The 22,488-nt window shown below is 46.3% G+C and overlaps 1 protein-coding gene across 4 annotated transcripts in view; it reads right to left on the bottom strand.

Annotated features, from left to right (window-relative positions):
* ctnnbip1 (catenin, beta interacting protein 1) overlaps positions 1 to 22,488 on the bottom strand; it is a 112,678-nt gene that overhangs the window by 2,913 nt on the left and 87,277 nt on the right. The window lies entirely within an intron of this gene.

The following is a 22,488-nucleotide window of genomic DNA, read 5'->3' as shown; positions in this document are numbered from 1 at the left end:
TTCACCTCAAAGACCACATTTTTATGTAACAGAAGAAATGGCAAAATGTCTTAATAAAGTGGGCAACTAAAACTAAAATCGAGCTGGGAGTTTTTTTTGCCCTGCATTTCACAACAGCGGTTAATTGAAATCAGAACAATGATCAAGGCTCAAGACCCACTGGTACCCGATCTCTTCACTAATTAAGGTTCATTTCCACAGCCTCCATTCAAAGAAATCTACCTTTACTACACTTTCTCTACATTTTCTTTACATTAGGGACCTTCAAGCGGCTATTGGATAGGTACATGGATTATGGTAGAATAATGGAGTGTAGATTAATTTGTTCTCAACGGCAGCACGGTAGCATAGTGGTTAGCACAATTGCTTCACTGCTCCAAGGTCCCAGGTTCGATTCCCGGCTTAGGTCACTGTCTGTGCGGAGTCTGCACATCCTCCCCGTGTCTGCGTGGGTTTCCTCCGGGTGCTCCGGTTTCCTCCCACAGTCCAAAGATGTGAAGGTTAGGTGGATTGGCCATGATAAATTGCCCTTAGCGTCCAAAATTGTCCTTAGTGTTGGGTGGGGTTACTGGGTTATGGGGATAGGGTGGAGGTGTTGACCTTGGGTAGGGTGCTCTTTCCAAGAGCCGGTGCAGACTCGATGGGCCGAGTGGCCTCCTTCTGCACTGTAAATTCTATGATAATCTATGATTAATCTAGGACAAAGGTTCAGCACAACATCATGGGCTGTATGTTTCTATGTTCTAACTGATTAAAATTCAATGCCAATTTTGAATTCTGAATGCTGTCTCTCCTGCAGATTGAGCAGGAAGCTCATCGCAATTCATCAAAGGCAATTAGGGACAGGCAAAAATGTTGGCATTCCCAGCAATGCTCACATTTCCTGAATGAATGAAAAACTCATGTTGGTGGAAAACTCCAGTTGATTTCCTTCAGCAATGCCGAGGGGTAGTTTGGGGTCTACAGACAGGCTGGGACAAAGATGCTATGATTGAGCGGTGTTTAATTTGAAAGAGGTCTAAGCAATCACACCTTGAGCGCAGGTGGCAATTGCAGCTACTTGCAAATCTCTGGCTTCTGTACTCGAGGAGACAGCCGGTTTATGAAGGCACAGAAATGCCTCATATTACGTTTTTTAAAAATTGGTGCTTTGAAGGTTAACCAAGCTGCTCTGGACTGGGAGACACAGATCAAGTAGAAAAGAAAGTGAAGATAAGATTCACACTGAACTCAAGTCGAATGATTCTAAGCAAAGTCACCTGTTCTATTTGAGAATAGATCAGAATTTCTGGTCAATTCAGATCACTTACGAGCAAGAGATGGAGTCAAAGATTTTTTTTTTTATTTGTTTCTACGCAGAGCACCATCTTATTGCCCCAACAGGTTAAATGTTTCAGTTGTTGTTTGGAGAGATCTCACATTCACTAAGCTCTGGAATCATCCACAAATTCACTGCCGAGTTGTTTTAGATATAAACAGCTATTTATTGCTTTAAAATATTTCTCTATGCTTGTCGTAGCAGAGCCAGTACCTGCATGGCTTAGACTGAGTGGTGTGGCTGACCTAGTCTGAAAGCTACATCTTCATTTCAGCGCCACGTTGCTGCGACTTTCACCATTCTTGCTGAGGATGTGACCCATGGTTGGAAAATGGAAGATATCAGCTGTGGTTTAGTTACTAACACTCTTGCTGTTGAGTTCAGAAGGTTTGGATTCCATTCCAAAGACTGGAGTGCAGAAATTTAGGCTGGCCCTCCAGCGAAGTACTGAGGAAGTCATGTTGGAGATGTTGCCTTTCGGATGAGAAATTAAATGGAGGCCCACGTCTGCATAAAATATAATGGCTAGCACTGTTGCTTCACAGCGCCAGGGTCCCAGGTTCGATTCCCAGCTTGGGTCACTGTCTACACGTTCTCCCCATGTCTGCGTGGGTTTCCTCTGGGGGGCTCCAGTTTGCATAATAATAACTAGGAGCAGGAGTAGGCCATCTGGCCCCTCGAGCCTGCTCCACCATTCAATGAGATCATGGCTGATCTTTCGTGGACTCAGCTCCACTTTCCCGTCCAAACACCATAACCCTTTATTCCTTTATTCTTCAAGAAACTATCTATCTATCTTTATCTTGAAAACATTTAATGAAGGAGCCTCAACTGCTTCACTGGGCAGGGAATTTCCTAGATTCACAACAGTTGGTACGATTTCGCAAGACCAGGTCAGATGGTAGGGGGTGAATGTAATACAACATGAATCCAAGGTGCCGGTCAAGAGCGGGTTGCGAAATCCTACCAACTGTCCTGGTTTGAGACAATTCACATCTCTTTAACCCGTGATTATCCCTCTCTCCAGTCGCTCCGTCTGGACCTGTAGACTTAATTATCTGCAAAGACTCGCATTCAAAGTATCTTTGTCTATATATATGTTTCTGCAACCCACCTCTTCATTCATCTGAGGAAGGAGCAGTGCTCCGAAAGGTAGTGATTCAAAACAAACCTGTTGGACTTTAACCTAGTGTTGTAAGACTTCATACTGTGCTCACCCCAGTCCAACGCCGGCATCCCCACATAATTTCTGCCTACAATTAACGAGGCTAGAATATTATTCCAGATTTATACATTAATTGAACCATGGTGGTATTTGAACACCTGTTTCCAGAACATTAATCCAGGTCCTAGATTCCCAGCTCTATACTGCCATCCGCCATCCCCCTTTTTAAATGGAATTCCCAAGTTTTTACTTTCGATAGTTTTCTCTGATTCAGCATTTCTGACCACTTCTGTGCGCAAGTACCTGATACCCAAGGACTAAAAGTACGTGTTTGCCTGCACAATATTGAAATAATTGGCAATGAGTTCATAGATCAAACAAAAGTACCGTCACTGCTGTATTACGGTGACTGCAGATCGTTTCGATGCTTCCAAAGTCAAAGAAAATCAATACTTCACACATCTGCAGTTTTGGACAGTAAATGCTAATTTACTAAACAAGGGATAAGAGGATAAAAGCAATAATATGTTGTCTACAAATTTATGAGGGGCATAGACAGAGTGGATAGTCAGAGACTTTTTCCCAGGACAGAGGGGTCAATTACTAGGGGGCATAGATTTAAGGTGCGAGGGGCAAGGTTTAGAGGAGATGTACGAGGAAAGTTTTTTTACACAGAGGGTAGTGGGTGCCTGGAACTCGCTGCCGGAGGAGATGGTGGAAGCAGGGACGATAGTGACGTTTAAGGGGCATCTTGACAAATACATGAATAGGATGGGAATCGAGGGATACGGACCCCGGAAGGGTAGAAGATTTTAGTTTAGTCGGGCAGCATGGTCGGCGCAGGCTTGGAGGGCCGAAGGGCCTGTTCCTGTGCTGTACTTTTCTTTGTTCTTTGTCACAGATTCTTCTTCCTCAAAATAATGAAACGATGGGTGGCACGGTGACGCAGTGGTTAGCACTGCTGCCTCACAGCGCCGAGGACTCGGGTTCGATGCCGGCCCTGGGTCACTGTCCGTGTGGAGTTTGCACATTCTCCCCGTGTCTGCGTGGGTCTCACCCCCACAACCCAAAGATGTGTCGGGTAGGTGGATTGGCCATGCTAAATTGCCCCTTAATTGGGAAAGAAATAATTGGGCACTCTAAATTTAAAATAAATAAATAAAGCCATGAACAGGTGTGCCCGCTGTGATAAACTGCAAGAGAAACTGCATACCTTTTCTTGAATACTACACTGCAGTATTCTCGCTTTCTGTATTGTCTCTCATTTGCTAATTCTTTCAGATACAGACAAACAGAGACACGCTTTTCAAAGAAAAATAAGGTTTAATTGTATACCTCAACATCAAAAGGAACTGCCAACGTAACAAAAATACAGACAAAAGGTGAAAAAAACAGAACCGTATAGCCTGGCCCCTCCCTTGTACCTGCCCCAGCCATAACAACTACAGTATTCCAATGTTCCTATACATCAAACCAACCTGGGCCATTTTCTGTGAAATAGTCTCGCTCCCAGCCATGAGCACACAATCGCCCATTTCAATGGGTTAATCCTCCTTTTAATCCCAAATGTATTGCAACAGAAAGAAATAATACCACGACACACCAAACACAAAAATGTCTTCATTTGACACGAGCTTAAACAGATTTTCTGACTGTACGCAGATCATCTGTTTAACAATTCTAGAGTCGCCAAGTTCAGCTATGTTAACATGGCTAAACCTGGACGCAGCAGCAAAGTATTCAAACCCAAGTGTGTGCAATAGTCTCGCTCCCAATCATGAGCACACAATCTCACAGGCCCACGGCATCTGGGCCGTGGCCAATACGGAGCGAAAATGAGGCGCTGAAAACAACTGCACTCAACCAGCTCTGGGAGCTTGTCCCGCCAATTGCCCCCTCCCCTCCATCCCCCTCACTTTCCTGTCCCCCACTGATACATATATATTATATCACCATTAATGTAGCAAAATGTCCCCAGACACTTAGTCAGTGCCAAAAGTTTTACCCGACTTTCATGTGGCATGCTGCTGTTGGACTCCTCGGGCCATGCCTTTTGATGTTTTCTTTAGATTATTTTTTCTCTTGGACTGCGGTGTAGCCAATACAAGATTCTAACAGGGTCTCTGGTGTTTATCTTAAAATTCTAGCCCTTCCAGCTAATCAGAAGCCTCTTGTACAACTGACTTTTCGGGCCTCTTTTGAAAGTGCTAGGAGAAGTTTGCTGCGTGCAGCAAGAGAGTACTTAGTGAGGCATCAATTAGAATGAGATGGGAAATGATAAACCAACAATAAGCAGGAGATCATCAAGAGGCGCTCCAGCAGATAAGCACAATTTAAAATGCCCTACAGGAGATAGTGAAACGTAATTGGCTGAGTAGTTCCACTCCATGTCTGAACTAATCCTTTTGTGCGTTAATGTATAGACATGTGCAAATACATAATTATTTGAAATTACTCATGTCTAGGTGGTAGAACTGAAACAATCAACCAAACATGAATGAACAGAGCTGGCAAGATGGGAAATTATGACAAAAATAAAATAAACTTGAGTAATACAAACTGCCTAATCGGTGTTCCGAGTAAAAGATTAAAATTATTATATTACCAGGACAAGTTGCATAGCAATTTCCTAGAGTATAAAAAAATTAAGGGATGACCTGATTGAGATGTTTACAATAAATTGAGAGGGCAGATAGAAAAAAAAAATCATTTTCTGTTAATGGGGAAATTAGAACGGGGGGTGGGGGTAAGGGCTAACATTAAAGGGTGATTTCAGGAAATCTGGAACTCTTCCCTCAACAGTTCTGAGGTTGGGTCGATAGAAAACTTTAGAAGTGAGATCGATAAGGTTTTTTGTTCGGCAAGAGTATCAAGGGGGCTCTCGAGCATAAATCACAAAACGCTAGCATGCAAGTTCAGCAGGCAATAGGGAAGAGAAATGGAATGTTGACCTTTATTTCAAAGGAAATGGAGTATAATAATAGGGAAGCCTTTCAAAAAAAAACCAAGACACTGGTTAGACCACACCTGGAATACTGTGAAGTTTCGGTGCCCTTATCTAAGGAAAGCTTTACTAGCATTTCGAGCCAGACCGTAAAATTCATTAAGTTGACCCCAGGTATGGAGGGATTTTCTTATGAGGCAAGGTTGAGACACAAAGGATTCTCAGGGGGCATGACAGAGTAGGTGTGGAGAGGTTGTTTCCCCTTGTGGGAGTGGTAGTCTATTGATTCCCTTATTTCTCATTATTTTTTACTTTGCGGTTATCATTTTGATCCATGGATATTTAATGGACATATACCTTTAAGTCAAGCAGAGGAAGTAAGGAACTCAAAAGGTGCAAAATAGTCCACTGTGCTGTGGAGATATAGATTTGGAACAGTAGAATTCAGACATTTTGGCACCTAGGAGAGATTGAAGGGATTTGATTTGATTGGTCGGCTGGTGGTCGCTGAATTGGCAAAGCGGTGTATTCTGCCAGGTGACAGGCGGTGATTGGGTCCTACCAGAGTAGGATGGTTTTCAGACAACCAAGGAAAGGACGCTCGGATCAATGATGCTGAGAGGAGCAGCTGTCTACCCCTCTCTCTCTCTCTCTCTCTAGAAATGCTGATGACGGCTGATTACAGAACCTGCAGAGACGTTTGTGAGACCTGGATGAATCTACCGTGAAAACCATTACAGACTGAAAGCATAAACCTCCAACTGAAAAATTGTCAATTTCAATTGTGTTGTGACTCCGGGTCAGATTGGGAATTGACCGCGCACTAGCCCAGGTGGTATAACAATAGTGCCTTTCTTGGCACACTCAAAAGTTTCCATCAAACTATTCCCACTGACGTCTGCCTATTTGCTGCGAGTTTCTGAGACTGAGCTGCCACCTACAAGGTGGTTTCTTCAATTTATTTATTTTAAAATAAAACTTTCCAAAGGAAGCCTGTCACCGTTTCCACTGTAGTATTACGACATCATAATTACCATAATGCAAAGATTTTTATTTCAAACTAAATCCTGACAGCCCCACCCTGCCATCTAAACTCCCCATTGCAGACTGAATCGCCTTTAATAACAGAGCATTTTGTTTTTCCTGACCAAGTTTCAATTCTCAAAACACCAGACCTTTCAACTTGAGGACATAATTAAAATTGACTAGCAGGATGGTTAAAATTCACTCCTGACCTGTGACGAGGGTCCCTGTTGGTGCACGTCTCCTGTGGCGGTACGGCCTGAATGGGCCTGGCTGCTCCTCAGACATCCCAGGTGGCGTGTTGCAGCCCTGTTCTGCCCGCTGCCCACCAATTCATCAGGGACAGGAGGGGGGAGTCCGAGGTGCTGCGGTGTTACGGCACCTCCCCTGCGGGAGCCACCGGCATGGGCCCCATCATTTCCTCCTCCCTCAGGGTGTCAGATGTCCCCCGGGATTCTCCATTGGATGGAGGTGCGAGCAGAGCCATCCCCCGAGGCCCCCCCCCCCCCCCCCCCCCCCCCCGGCGCTGCCAGTCCTGGAGGCCCGCTCGGCTATCGACAAGGGTCTGAACGTCAGCAGCCATGGAGAGTGTCCCATCTCCATCTGGGACTGCAACACATCACTCTGTGACTGTGCCACATCAGCCAGTGAGTGGGCTGCGTCACTCTGGGTCTGTGCCACAGCAGCCAGTTAGTGGGCTGCGTCACTCTGGGTCTGTGCCACAGCAGCCAGTTAGTGGGCCGCTTCACTCTGGGTCTGTGCCACAGCAGCCAATGAGTGGGCCGCTTCACTCTGGGTCTGTGCCACAGCAGCCAGTTAGTGGGCCGCTTCACTCTGGGTCCGTGCCACAGCAGCCAATGAGTGGGCCGCTTCACTCTGGGTCTGTGCCACAGCAGCCAGTTAGTGGGCCGCTTCACTCTGGGTCTGTGCCACAGCAGCCAGTTAGTGGGCCGCTTCACTCTGGGTCTGTGCCACAGCAGCCAATGAGTGGGCTGCGTCACTCTGGGTCTGTGCCACAGCAGCCAGTGAGTGGGCCGCTTCACTCTGGGTCTGTGCCACAGCAGCCAGTTAGTGGGCCGCTTCACTCTGGGTCCGTGCCACAGCAGCCAGTGAGTGGGCTGCTTCACTCTGGGTCTGTGCCACATCAGCCAGTTAGTGGGCCGCTTCACTCTGGGTCTGTGCCACAGCAGCCAGTGAGTGGGCTGCGTCACTCTGGGTCTGTGCCACATCAGCCAGTTAGTGGGCCGCTTCACTCTGGGTCCGTGCCACAGCAGCCAGTGAGTGGGCTGCGTCACTCTGGGTCTGTGCCACATCAGCCAGTGAGTGGGCCGCTTCACTCTGGGTCTGTGCCACAGCAGCCAGTTAGTGGGCCGCTTCACTCTGGGTCTGTGCCACAGCAGCCAGTGAGTGGGCTGCGTCACTCTGGGTCTGTGCCACATCAGCCAGTTAGTGAGCCACATCCCTCTGGGACTGGATCACCTCCCTCTGTGTCTGTGCCACGCCGGCCTGCACATGGGCATTGCCGCTGACGCTCTCAGCAATGGCCTGCTGTGACTGGGCCACGCTGAATAGCACTGCTGCAATCTCCAGGTGGCTCTGGCACATGGTTGCCTGTGAGAGGGCAGCCCTGTCCTGGGCCTTGCAAAAAAAAGGATGGTTAAAATTCTTCAAAATTTACAGCACAGTAGGCCATTTGGCCCATCATATACTCACCAACCAACCAAGTGCCTAATCCCATTTTCCAGCCTTATAGTTTAAGGCAACTTCATTTTTAAAAATCCTTTCATGGGTTGTGGTGTCGCTAGCAAGGCCAGTTTCTGTTGCCCATCCTAACTGCCCTTGAACTGAGTGGCTTGCTGGGTTATTGCAGAGGGCGATTAAGAGTCAACCGTATTGCTGTGGCTCTGGAGTCACGCGTCAGTCAAACTGGTAGTGATGGCACATTTCCTGCCCTGAAGGACGTGTTTTCATGAAGGACATGGATTTTTTTCTTTAATGACAATCGGGGATAGTTTCCGAGACTCGCTTTTAATTCCAGATTTATTAATTGTATTTAAATTCCACCAGCTGCCGTGGTGGGATTCGAACCCATACCACCCAGGCCGTTTACCTGGGCTTCCGTATTATTAGACCAGTAACATTACCAAAGACAGTCCAAAGATTTGCGGGTTAGGTGGATTGGCCATGCTAAATTGCCCGTAGTGTCCTAAAAAGTAAGGTTAAGGGGGGGGTTGTTGGGTTACGGGTATAGGGTGGATACGTAGGTTTGAGTAGGGTGGATACGTGGGTTTGAGTAGGGTGATCATTGCTCGGCACAACATCGAGGGCCGAAGGGCCTGTTCTGTGCTGTACTGTTCTATGTTCTATTACCTTTTATCACTGTCTCCCCACAAGTACCGGTTAAAGGTTATGAGGGTTTCTGCCACGAGCAGGTTTTCAGGCAGATAAGATTCTCCCTTGAAAATTACCTCAACCTTCTACCACACGGTAGCACAGTGGTTAGCACTGTAGCTTCACAGCGCCAGGGTCCCAGGTTCGATTCCCGGCTTGGTCTGTGTGGAGTCTGCACGTTCTCCGTGTGTCTGCGTGGGTTTCCTCCGGGTGCTACGGTTTCCTCCCACCAGCCCCAAAAGACGTGCTGTTCGGTGAATTGGACATTCTGAATTCTCCCTCCGTGTACCCGAACAGGCGCCGGAGTGTGGCGACTAGGGGCTTTTCACAGTAACTTCATTGTAGTTAAATGTATGCCCACTTGTGACAATGAAGATTATTATTATTAAATCTATGCTCCCTGGTCATTGATCCCTCAACAAAGGGGAATAGACCTTTCTATCTACTTCATCTAGACCCCATCATTTTATACACTTGATTAGGTCTCCCCTCGGCCTCCTCTGGTTCATAGAAAACAACCCCAGCCTAACAAATTCAAATTTTTGTTTTGTTTAGTACAAACTCCTACAGGGGTAGGGTTCCTAGGTGATAAGCACCCATGGGGACATTCATTATACGCGAGTATAGTCTGAATATGTTGACTGTGGCGGGTTTCAAAGTCACACCAGAACCTACACTCTTCCAATGCCTGTGTAAGTAGACCTTTGGGAGAAGCCACTGACTAGCAACGAGAAAAGTGAAACCAGGTTAATTTTAACTCCCTTCACATTGCAAAGGATCTGAAGCCAAATTTTGGTGATATGCTGTCACTGCAGCTGCAATCAGCTAACTCCATATAGAGCAGCCGCCAAAATCAACTTTGCATGATATGCCCAAGGGCACTATGTGGTATTCCTGGCTCGGGTAATAACCACTGACCCCAGTGTTCATCCAAGCTCATTCTGGGTACCTCAAACACAGTGAAAATGTGCAGCTCTGCCACAGTTTGTCCATTAAGCACTCCAATCGACATCAGTAACATCATTAAAATTCCAATTTTTTACAAAACTTTCTAAACAAACAATCCTCGTGTGCATGAATGTTTTCTCTCACTGTTGCCATGGAAGAACTATATTTATGAAAAACCTTTTGCAATCGGTCACGGGCTTCGAGGCATTTGCAGGGTGCAAGACTTTTTCTTGGAATAAGTATGTGGCATTCTGAACTGCCAATCAAATCAGCCAGAGGGCCAATGTTTTCAGAGAACGCAATTAATGGGTCTTAATTTTCTCACAACTTGGGTTTGAGCTGCTCGGCCCAGGCTGCATTATGGTCAGGGGCTGATAAAAAGCAGCAGTATTTTAATAGACTAAAAGAATCCAATAATATACTCGAGGCACTGATTTTCCCTGGAGCCCTGACTCCAGACTTGCCATCACAAGTCATCGCAGCTGATTCTTACGGCTCATCAGGAGGTTTGATGTACAAAAATCTAATTAAGCTAACTGCTCCACCTGGTTACCCAATTCCAAACAGCCCGAGTAGGTGCAGTACCCATCGTGACATTCTGTCAAGCTGCCAGCAATTTCCTACGGAGACTCCAGATAACCAGCTTGTGTTGCACTCTGCTCAACTCCAATTTGTAACATGGAGGATGATGCTCTGATTTTTGAGCACACACACCCGTGACACAAAGCCTGGAATCCATTAAAGCTGGAGCCCTCACGTTGCTTCCTGCTGGTTACATCAATGGCGAACTCCCCATTTGAAAAACAATTTCAAAGTCACCAACAAACTCAATTTTCCCAGAATTGAATCTGCATTTTGGAGGTTAACCCATTCTTTCCTCCCTGCGCCATGTACCACTTCATATGCACAAGAATGGTTCACTTTTTTCTTAGCACTTCCCCAGATTGAAGGGATAGAGATCAAGAAAATCGTGGCGTGGGAGCACTGTTTCTCAACAATCATGCTTTTCAACACATTGACCCCACCAAATACTAAAGATTTCCTTGGAGGAAAATATTCTTAGACTTACAACACTCGGCAATGGCTCTTGTTTTATCATTCTGGGGTGCACAAGTGGCCAATAAATGGCAAATTAAACTGCTACATTCTGAGCTCTCTTGAAGCTTAATGGATCATGGCACTGTGCAATGGGGTTGCTGAACCATAGATTTGAGCAGTGTCTCAGGTTTGATCCCCAGTCTGTGGTGAATTAGCTGATCTCAGCTGGGTTAAACTAATTGACATGAATGCTCCTGGATGAGGGAGGCGCATGTTAGTCATGGTTATTGCTTCTAATTGCTATCCAGTGAGCCTGACGGCGTGTGCATATTTGTGTATGCATTTCGATGCGTGCACGAGAGGAGGAGGAGGACGACACTGGACTCAGAACCCTAGTCCAACATTCGCCCAACATTCTTCAACCTGGTTTTCCTGAAGAATTAAATGGTAAATAAATCAGCGAGTGTGGATCTCAGTTTTCACAAAGGTAGCTGATCTTCGGGTTAATTGACAGGTCAAAAATGCAATGCCAAAAACAAATCTAAGTGCAGGAAAAAGACATTGGCAGCTATCTGTGCAGAAAATGTCAATTGCAGGCAGCATCCAAGCAACACTAAAGGGAGCAAATTAATGGAGAACAGCGAGTAAGAGATTCTGTGGAAGAGGCCAGGAATCCAGCATAAAGTTCAGAACCATGAGGGGAAAAACAAATTGTGGGGCAGAATAGGGGAGGGAGATTAGTTAATAAAGGATACAGATCGACTGGTGTACCTCCAAGAATTAAAATCTTTGAATGTAAAAGATCCAAAATTGTCCAACCTAGCCATAACTAGGGTGATAAGGACTGGAGGAATAAAAGCATTATGTAAGTAAACCGAGACAACAATTGTCTGTTGCACCATAGGTTGAAGGAAAAGACGGTGGCCTTGAAGAGAGGTACCAAAATTGACACAGCAGATAAACCAGAGCAGATTACTAAGAGTGAGTGGAGGGCAGCACGGTGGCAGTGGGTTAGCCCTGTTGCCACACGGTGCCGAGGTCCCAGGTTCGATCCCGGCTCCGGGTCACTGTCCGTGTGGAGTTTGCACATTTTCCCCCTGTTTGCGTGGGTTTCGCCCCCACAACCCAAAGATGTGCAGGGTAGATGGATTGGCCATGCTAAATTGCCCCTTAATTGGAAAAATTTAATTGGGTACTCTAAATTTAAAAAAAAAGAATAAATATAAAGCAATGGTCCATACTTCAGAGACGATTGTTGATATAAAACCAGAGGGAGATTTCAATGCAAGAATATTTTTCAGGAAGGTGGACAACCACGTTACCTAATGGATGGTGAGGTGTTTATCAGGCGTTCGACTGTTGCATAAAGAGGAAATTGTATATGGTATCCACAAAGGACCAGTTCCACCGAGATGAATGGCCTTTTCTCTTCCCTTTCTTTACATTGGGTGTGAATTGTGGGCAGCGCTCGTCCTCTGAATTAGAAGGTTACAAACACATAATCCAGGCTGACATTTCAGTATGGTACTGAGGACATTCATGTTGGATGAAGCTCTCAGGTGGATGTAACAGATCTCATGGCAGTATCTCTAAGTGGAGCATGGAAGTTATCACATTGCTGTTATTGGGGACTTTCATGCACAAATTGGCTGCTGTGTTTTCCTACATTTTAAAAAATAAATTTAGAGTACCAAATTATTTTTTCCCCAATTAAGGGGCAATTCAGCATGGACAATCCACCTACCCTGCACATCTTTGGGTTGTGGGGGTGAGACCCACGCAGACACGGGGAGAATGTGCAAACTCCACACAGTGGCCCGGGGGCGGGATCAAACCTGGGTCCTTGCCGCCATGAGGCAGCAGTGCTAACCACTGCGCCACCGTGCCACTCTTTGTTTCCTACATTATAACAGTGACTACACTTCATGGCTATAAAATGTTTTGTGATGCCCTGAGGTTGTGAAAGGCATTATATAAACGCAAACCTTTTTCCTATCTTCGCTAATATAACACACCTTGATGACCACAGACATTTGACAAGACAGTAAATTTTAAAATAAACTAAAAGACTTCAGAATGAAGTAAAATGCTGATAACTGCACACACAAAATGTCAAAGAAGCAGACATGCAGAAGTTATGACACCAGTTTAATTGATTACAATATTCACACTAGACCCTGTGATCTGTGTGAATCTGTTGCCATGATCTGCACTCACCCTTGCTGTTAAAAAAAATTGGCTTTCAAAAATTCAAGTGGCTTAATATGTCTCGGGAAACAAATAGTGCTGAAAAAATATTTTCAGACCGACAACGCCCGATTTCGAGCATTTCAAAATTCAATGTAATGTTAGTTTCCTTCATAATCCTGCGCTGCTTGTCCCCTTAATTCGGCTACCAAGTTTGTGATTTTTTTTTTTTGTTGAGAGATTAAAAACAACGCTATAAAGAGAATGCTGCCAATGTTCCGGGTTAGTGTAAAGATTCAGATGGATTTAAGTTTCTTTCTGAAGCTTTCTCTGTAGTCGCAAGACAAATGTTTCTATTTAAGCACATGGTCACATATGCTGCTGCCATCGTACAAATTACTGATGTAAGACAGAGGTGGTTACGCAAACATATGGTAGGTCTGTATGCCAATCTTGAAAGCTTTGCACAAGAAAAATTGGCAGCAGAATTGTGAAGATTACTGAACAAAAACAGGAGATGCTGCTTCTAATCTATGTTTAAGCAAGTTGTTCTAAATTGTGGGTTTTGGAATGCAATACCAAACCTGTTTGAACTAAAACTTTTAGCCAAATTAAAGGATGCACAAATTTAATATTTCGCTTTCATCTCACGAGTTGCTTCAATAGGCAGCAAGTCTGACATTGATGGAACCATATCAAAACACCACAGTGAGATTAAAAACAAATCTCCAAAAGCAGTACCTATAATAGGCACCCAAGAGTGTGCTGATGCATTGAAGCTTCTATCCCAACCCCTTAGGAATTGCATGTCAACACTGGTGTGAGGACTTAGCAGGCAGCCAGGTATACATCAATACTGACCCGGGGTGGTACCACAATAGTTGGCTGCTGTAGTAATGACCTCATTGCTGATCAGGGCAATGAAGAGTGCCATCCAGAGATGGACGCATTCTGTTTCTTTGGCTCAAATCAGTTTTGGGATGAAAGGCAACGTAGATCTGTGATCAAAATTGGAGCTGGTAGCATGACCCTAATAAATCCTGAACAATGGAGGGCACAATGTTCCTCAACTCATGTATCCTGGGAGCGCACTCTGCTTGCTAACCTATTCTAGCACAGTGGCTAGCTCTGCTGCCTCACAGCGTCAGAGACACAGGTCCGATTCCGACCTCTGGTGTCTGTGTGAAGTTTGCACATTCTTTCTGTGTCTGTGTGGGTTTCCCCCCCCGGGTGCTCCGGTTTCCTACCACAATCCAAAGACGCACGGGTTAGGTGGATAGGCCATGCTAAATTGCCCCTAGGCGGGGTTATGGAGATAGGGTAGGGGGTAGGGGATTAGACCTAGGTAGGGTGCTCTTTCAGAGGGTCGGTGCAGACTCGATGGGCTGAATGACCTCCTTCTGCACTTTAGGGATTCCATGATTCTAGTCTACAATACTTGTCGGAGATGTTCTGTGCAGACCATAACATTACAGAGCTGGGACTTGCATCTTGCTGGTTGAATCATTGTCTCGAGTTTGGAACAGTTTGATGCTTTGGGAGATTATGTGGCAATGGAAGGTAATGTTCATGGCAATTCATGCTGATTTTCAGACTGGGAATGGGTCTGACCAAGCCAACAGGAAACACCAACAATATCAAAACACCTCAAGAAAATTATTTATCTCAGTGCCACGGTTAAACTTTAATTTCTGCCTTTGTCACCCACAAGTTTTACTTTTCCAACACTCTCCTCACTGATTCACAAGTTTAGAATTCCAATCATTCAGACCTCCATTGGCTATATAATGTTCCACAAAGTCCCAATTACCTCACCTTAACTGACTTCCAGGACCTGCAGTATGTGTAAAGTCCTGCAACCTGTCGACAAAATATTCCTGAGCCTCAGCCCGTTCCTATGTATTCTTCTGTGTCTCACGTGACTGGCCCCATACTCTGCATCTCCCCTCTCTCTCCGTTTATTATCTCACCACCACAAAGCCTGTTCATTAACCACCGTTTTGGTCCTCTCTCCTAATTCTAGCCCTCTGCTGCTCCGACAGTAGAGTGCCTTGAGACATTTTACAGTGATAAAAGCATTACATAAAGAAAAGTTCAGGGCGGCGCAGTGGTTAGCACTGCTGTCTCACAGCACCGAGGACCCGGGTTCGATCCCAGCCCCGGATCACTGTCTGTGTGGATTTCGGTCCCACAACTCAAAGACGTGCAGGGTAGGTGGATTGGCCATGCCAAATTGCCCCTTAATGGGAAAAAAAATTGGATACTTTAAATTTGAAATATACAAAGCAAAGTTTTTGATGATGATTTAGTAACTAAACTTCACAAAAGGTTAACAAAAGAAGCCAATTTTCTTACCCATTTATCTGAAGAATGTTCTTTTTCAGAGTATAATAGAACCAAAGGGGGAAGGGCAGAGATTAGCTTTGCGAGGTCCACAGTCTGTTGTTGTGGGACTTCTGGGTCTTCCAAGAATGGGCTGACCGGCGGCACAGTATGGATGTCTGCTATAGGCCCAGGTCTGTTACTTAATACAAATAGGATGGATTGGGATGTTCCTCTGCTACTTTCTCTGTGACTGTAGTGTATTCAGGTGCCTCACAAAGCTGTCACTGGGCTTGCATCAGAGGGTGTGTGGCAGCGCTGGCAAAAGGACACCCCAGAGGATATGTTGTATGATTGTTTACTCAGACCTTTGGGTGTCCAGTTTTACTGGTTAATGGCTAATGTTTAGAAAAAATGCTGCTCCTGAGTCAGGACATGATCAACACACTTCAAGACTCCTAACCATTATTGGGCTATGGGGAGGGATTGGAAAGTTGACCTCTGGAACCTCAATCCAAGACTGATTTTAGGGCGGCACAGTAGCACAGTGGTTAGCACTGTTGCTTCACAGTGCCAGGGTCACAGGTTCGATTCCAGGCTTGGGTCACTGTCTGTGCGGAGTCTGCACGTTCTCCCCGTGTCTGCGTGGGTTTGCTCCGGGTGCTCCGGTTTCCTTCAGTCCCGAAAGATGTGCTGTTAGGTGAATTGGACATTCTGAATTCTCCCTCTGTGTACCCGAACAGGCGCCGGAGTGTGGCGACTGGGGGATTTTCACAGTAACTTCATTGCAGTGTTAATGTAAGCCTACTTGTGACCATAAAGATTATTCTAATTATTATAGACTGCAATAAAAAGACAGGGCTGAAGAAACATAAAACAGTAACTAGTCCATAAAAGGTGTGTTTTTCAAAGTGGGCGACAATGAACTGCTGCTTATTATGGGACAAAAAGGACTAAGGGGTACTATGGAATACACAGTTAGATCAGATTTATTATTGCCCCCCACGACAATAATGATGACCCAACTCAATTCTGCCCGATTTCATTTCACTAATATGGACCCAGTCTATCGAACTGATGTTAATGGTAAAACCTGCAACATTGGCAAAATACTAAATTTTGCACACCGGCAAACTGGAGCAAAGACTCAAATCTTCTACAAGTGTTTCCCTTTTTAAACTCTCATTTTCCACTGCTCGTCCATGTCTGCCAAACAAACATTTAGAAAACATTACGTGCACATTTCGTAAAATACCTACATTCCAGCGTGAGAAACAAGACATGGGAATTAGAAAGTTAACTTGAACATCAGCCAAACTCTTTCAAACAATGGCGGCCCCATCTTACTCACTAAAACGCATCCTTGACCGTCGCATTGTGCTTGCAGTTATTAAAATTTCAGACAATGCAGAGATATAAAAACAGGATTAATTAAACGTGGATGGACAAGCTTCCATCATAGGTAGGAACTGGGGTAGGCCATTCAGCTGCTCACGCCTATCCCACCAATTAAGTCAGGACTAAAGTGCAGCTCACCTCCACTGACCTGCCTTAGCGTCAGATCAACTGGTGCTACTGCTCAACATAAATCTATTAATCTCGGTTCTGAAAAACTAAATCAATACGGCATTTTGAGGAAATTAATTTCATATTTCCATAACCCATTGTGAAAATGTTCTTACCGATTTCACTCCTCATTGGCCCGCCCTCTTATCATGTTCTAGATTTCCCAGAAGAAATCGTTATTCTGTATTTACCCAATCAAATCCCATTACCGTCTTAAACACTTCAATTAGACAATCCTTTAAACTCAAGGAAATGGAATCATATGCAAAATCAATCCATATAAAACTCAAGTCTTTTACGATTTGGTATAATTTTGGTGAAAATGCACTGTACCCAGTCAAAGGCCTATATCTTTACAGATTCTGCAGTATTTTCAAAATTCTGTCAGAGGTTTTGTGCCCAACACAATACTCCAGATAGGGTTTGACCAGTTGGAAGGAAGGAAGAATTCATTGAATGGCAGGACAAAGGAACATTGGCGTGTTTGCCCATAGATCTTGGAAGGCAGGAGGGCAGGTTAATAGGGTGGTGAAAAAGGCTAATGGGACACTTGCCTTTATCGATCGAAGCTAGATTACAAAAACAAGGAAGTCATGTTGGAGCTGTATAGAACTTTGGTGAGGCCACAGCTGGAGCACTGTGGCCAATTCTGGTCACCACATGCCGCATTATAGGAAGGATGTGATTGCACTGGAGGGGGTGCAGAGGAGATTCACCAGGATGTTGTCTGGGATGGAACATTTAACTTATGAAGAGAGGTTGGATAGAATTGGGTTGTTGCCGCGTGGGGTCCAGGACAGGGTGCTCTCGGGGGTGTTGGTTGGGGAGGGGAGGATCTCGGCGGCGTACCAAGTGATGCAGGAGATGGACGAGGCCTCGGTTGAGGAGTTGAAGGGTAAATAGGAGGAGGAGCTGGGTGAGGAGATTGAGGAGGGGACGTGGGCGGACGCCCCGAGGAGGGCGAACTCCTCCTCTTCTTGTGCGAGGCTTGGCCTCATACAGTTTAAGATGATGCATAGGGCTCACATGACCGGGACGAGGATGAGCCGGTTCTTTGGGAGCGAGGACAGGTGTATTAGGTGCTCTGGGAGCCCAGCAAATCATGCCCATATGTTCTGGGCATGTCCATCATTGGAGGTATTTTGGAAGGGCATGGCAGGGACGTTGTCGAGGGTGGTAGGATCCAGGGTCAATCCGGGCTGGGGGCTCGCAGTATTTGGGGTTGCGGAGGAGCCGGGAGTGCAGGAGGCGAAAGAGGCCGGTGTTCTGGCCTTTGCGTCCCTGGTAGTCCGGCGGAGGATTCTTCTTCAGTGGAAGGATGCGAGGCCCCCAAGCGTGGAGGCCTGGGTCAACGCCATGGCGGGGTTTCTCAAGCTAGAGAAGGTGAAATGTGCCCTAAGGGGATCAGTGCAGGGGTTTTTCAGGAGGTGGCAGCCATTCCTGGACTTCCTGGCAGAACGATAGAAACAGGCCAGCAGCAGCAGCAACCCGGGGGGGGGGGGGGGGGGGGGAGGCGGAGGAGGAGGAGGAGGAGGAGGAGGAGGAGATAGTGTTGAGGATTGTCAGAGGATACAGCAGGACATAGATAGGTTGGAGACTTGGGCAGAGAAAGGCAAATGGAGTTTAGTCCAGACAAATGTGAGATAATGCATTTTGGTAGGTCTAACATAGAGGGGAAATATACAGTAAATGGAAAAACTCTTAGGAATATAGAAAGTCAGAGACATCTGGGCGTGCAGGTCCACAGATTGTTGAAAGTGGCAACACAAGTGGACAAGGTAGTCAAGAAAGCAAACGGAATGCTTGCCTTCATTGGACGGGGCATCGAGTATAAAAACTCGAGAGTTACACCGCTCTTTATTCCTTCATCCAAGTCATTGATATATTTGCTGAAAAGCTGAGGCCCCAGTACAGATTCCTTAGGAATACCTCTTGTCCACCCATAAGAGAATGAACTCTGTTCCCATCTTTCTGCCTCCCACCTACTAACCAGTTACTAACCTATATCATAATATAATCTCCAAGCTGTGGACTCTTATTTGCCAATAATGTCTTTTGCAGAATTTTATCAAAAGCTACTGGAAGTTCATACAGATAGAATATGTAAATACTCCCTTATCGAATAAGCTACGGACCTCCTCAAAAGATAGTGAGTGTACATACACACACACGTAGGTCTCCTCCAATGTTATTCTTGGATGATGCTTGCCTTGCACTTTATGGGACCAAATGCAGTCCTGCCCCCAGTAGAACACCGCTATTGTTGGAATGTCAACCATCACCCTGCTGTTTCAGTCCTTCTGCTTTTATCTTTTAGTTTTACATTCTGATTGATTCGTTGGACCAATTGTTGTGCATTATCTGGATTCAACGGCCCAGGAGGCAGTTATACTTGTTCGGTTACTTTCTCAACGTTAAACATTGTTACAGCTCCTCCATTATTTCTATCCTCCTCACTTCAGCCCATAGTGCGTCCACCAACTCTCCTGGAACCTAAAGTTACTCATTCGACGGCTGCCAATTACCATTTGTTGAAAACGTACAGCTGTTATATGTCCCAGGATGATGAAAGTAACGCAGTGAATGTTGTCTCTTCACTAGAGACTCAAATATCAACTAAAGCTTAACTCATGAAAAGTGATCAAGTTGCCAAAGTTACAGTTTGTGCGTGAACCAACATCGTGGCTTATCCTCTTATACCAGGCATTGTCAAACTTGGGGGCGTGACCCGCGGGTGGGTCGCGGGCAGGTGCCGGGAGGGTCACGGAGCCGTCCGTCTTGGCGCTCCCGATTGTGCAAAGCCGCGCGCAACAGCTACGACCATATAAAAAAAATTTGGCCACACTGCGCATGTGCACAGATGATCGGGCACACATGCGCAGTGCGACTGTATTTTTTTTATACGGTCGCAGCCTTTTTTTTTTACAAGTTCGGGGGGGCCAAAGGGACCCAAAACCATTTCCTCCATTTTTGTCAGCAATAAATAAGGTAAGAGAAAATGGTGGGTCGCAAAGGTCGGCCGGCGTGTGCCGCAAAGGTCGGCCGGGGTGGGCCGCAAAGGTCGGCCGGGGTGGGCCGCAAAGGTCGGCCGGGGTGGGTCGCAAAGGTCGGCCGGGGTGAGTCGCAAAGGTCGGCCGGGGTGAGCCGCAAAGGTCGGCCGGCCTGGGCCGCAAAGGTCGGCCGGCGTGTGCCGCAAAGGTCGGCTGGGGTGGGCTGCAAAGGTCGGCCGGGGTGGGCCGCAAAGGTCGGCCGGGGTGGGCCGCAAAGGTCGGCCGGGGTGGGCCGCAAAGGTCGGCCGGGGTGGGCCGCAAAGGTCGGCCGGCCTGGGCTGCAAAGGTCGGCCGGCGTGGGCCGCAAAGGTCGGCCGGCGTGGGCCGCAAAGGTCGGTCGGGGTGAGCCGTAAAGGTTGGCCGGCGTGGGCCGCAAAGATCGGTCGGCGTGGGCCGCAAAGGTCGGCCGGGGTGAGCCGTAAAGGTCGGCCGGCGTGGGCCGCAAAGATCGGTCGGCGTGGGCCGCAAAGGTCGGCGGGTTGGGTCCCGAAGGTTGGCCGGTTGGTAAAAATGTGTCCCCGGAAAAAAAGTTTGATAAACACTGCTCTTATACTGCTGGCCATGATGTGGAGATGCCGGCATTGGACTGGGGTGAGCACAGTAAGAAGTCTTACAACACCAGGTTAGACCTGAGGAAGGAGCAGTGCTCCGAAAGCTCGTGTTTGAAACAAACCTGTTGGACTTTAACCTGGTGTTGTAAGACTTCTTACTTATACTGCTGGAATACACAGACACAGCTTCAACTAATGCACTTGGGCAGAAGTGCAAAAGATTGCACACTTCTTTGAATAACTCATTCCTATTTCGTGGTGCACTGCTGCAGGGCCCAAACGAATAAAACATTACAAACCCAAGAACACTCCAAAAACACTGCACTGGACCTGGCTTCAAAATAATTTATGCTGCTTTTGGACCAGATTTTAAACAGAAACATCTTTGCCAACAGTCTGCCAAACACGGGGTATATTGTCTGTGTGCATGGGAGGGTGCTTCCATTTGATATAATGCTTCATTTTCCTTGGAGTCACGGCACTGGGAGCCTGGATTGTACTGCACATGCATGAGAGTGAATATAGGAAAACCGGGAAACAAGAGGCTGTAAACTGTACTAAAGGGGAACAAATAGTTTCACACAGAAGCACATTTATCTTCACTTATGTAAACCTAGCATGATGACTCAATGGAGAAAGTTTACGATTTCCTCAGCTGCAGAGGTCATTCCTATTAACTTTCTAAGAAAGGGTGCCACACCTATTTTGGCTACTTGATTGCATTATGATTGATCTCAGTCATCAGTTTAAGGTTGGTCATGCAATGCCTGAATTTGAACTTACGTCAGGCAGCAACAGATAATCTTGAAGATTTCCAATTGAGAAATAAACAAAAGACAGCTGTAGTTTCTAACTGGAAATAATTGGCAACTAGAGTTTGAATCAGCAATTTTAAGATGTAGAGAGAAAATATAGGCTTGGAACTTTTTATTCTTTCACAGGGTGTGGGGGTAGCTGGCTAGACCAGCTTTATTGCCCATCCCTAATTGCCCTTGGAAAGGTGATGATGTGCTGCCTTCTTGAACCATGAGGTGCAGGTACACCCACAGTGCTGTTAGGGAGGGAGTTTCATGATTTGACCCTGTGACGGTGAAGAGTACAGATTTCTAAGCCATGGTGGTGCGGGCTTGGAGGGGAACTTGCAGGTTGTGGTGTTCCCATGCATCTGCTTCCCCTGGCCTTCTGACACAATCACAGATTAATACAGCGCAGAAGAGGCCCTTCGGCCCATTGAGTCTGCACATGAAAAATACCTGGCCTACCTCCCTATTCCCATTTGCCAACACTTGGCCCATAGCCTTGACTGTTACATACATAGATACATAGAAGATAGGATCAGGAGGAGGCCCTTCGAGCCTGCTCCGCCATTCATCACGATCATGGCTGATCATCCAACTCAATGGCCTAATCCTGCTTTCTCCCCATAACCTTTGATCCCATTCTCCCCAAGTGCTATATCCAGCCGCCTCTTGAATATATTCAATGTTTTAGCATCAACTACTTCCTCTGATAATGAATTCTGCAGGCTCACCACTCTTTGGGTGAAGAAATGTCTCCTTATCTCTGTCCGAAATAGTTCACCCTAAATCCTCAGACTGTGACACCTGGTTCTAGACACACCCATCAATGGTAACATCTTCCCTGCATCTACCCTGTCTAGTCCCGTTAGAATTTTATAAGTCTCTATGTGATCCCCCCATTATGTTAAGACGTGCCAAATGCTCATCCAGGTACCTTTTAAGCGAATGTGAGGCAACCCGCCTCTACCACCCTCCCAGGAAGTGCGTTCCAGACCGTCACCACCCTCTGGGTAAAAAAGGTTTTCCTCAAATTCCCCCTTAAACCTCCTGCCCCTCACCTTGAACTTGTGCCCCCTTGTAATTGACCCTTCAACGAAGGGGAACAGCTGCTCCCTATCCACGCCCCTCAATCTCGATCAGGTCGCCCCTCAGTCTTCTCTGCTCCAACGAAAACAACCCAAGCCT

Source organism: Scyliorhinus canicula, chromosome 16, assembly GCF_902713615.1.
Source record: "Scyliorhinus canicula chromosome 16, sScyCan1.1, whole genome shotgun sequence".
NCBI lineage: Eukaryota > Metazoa > Chordata > Chondrichthyes > Carcharhiniformes > Scyliorhinidae > Scyliorhinus > Scyliorhinus canicula.
This window is presented reverse-complemented; position numbering and strand designations above follow the sequence as displayed.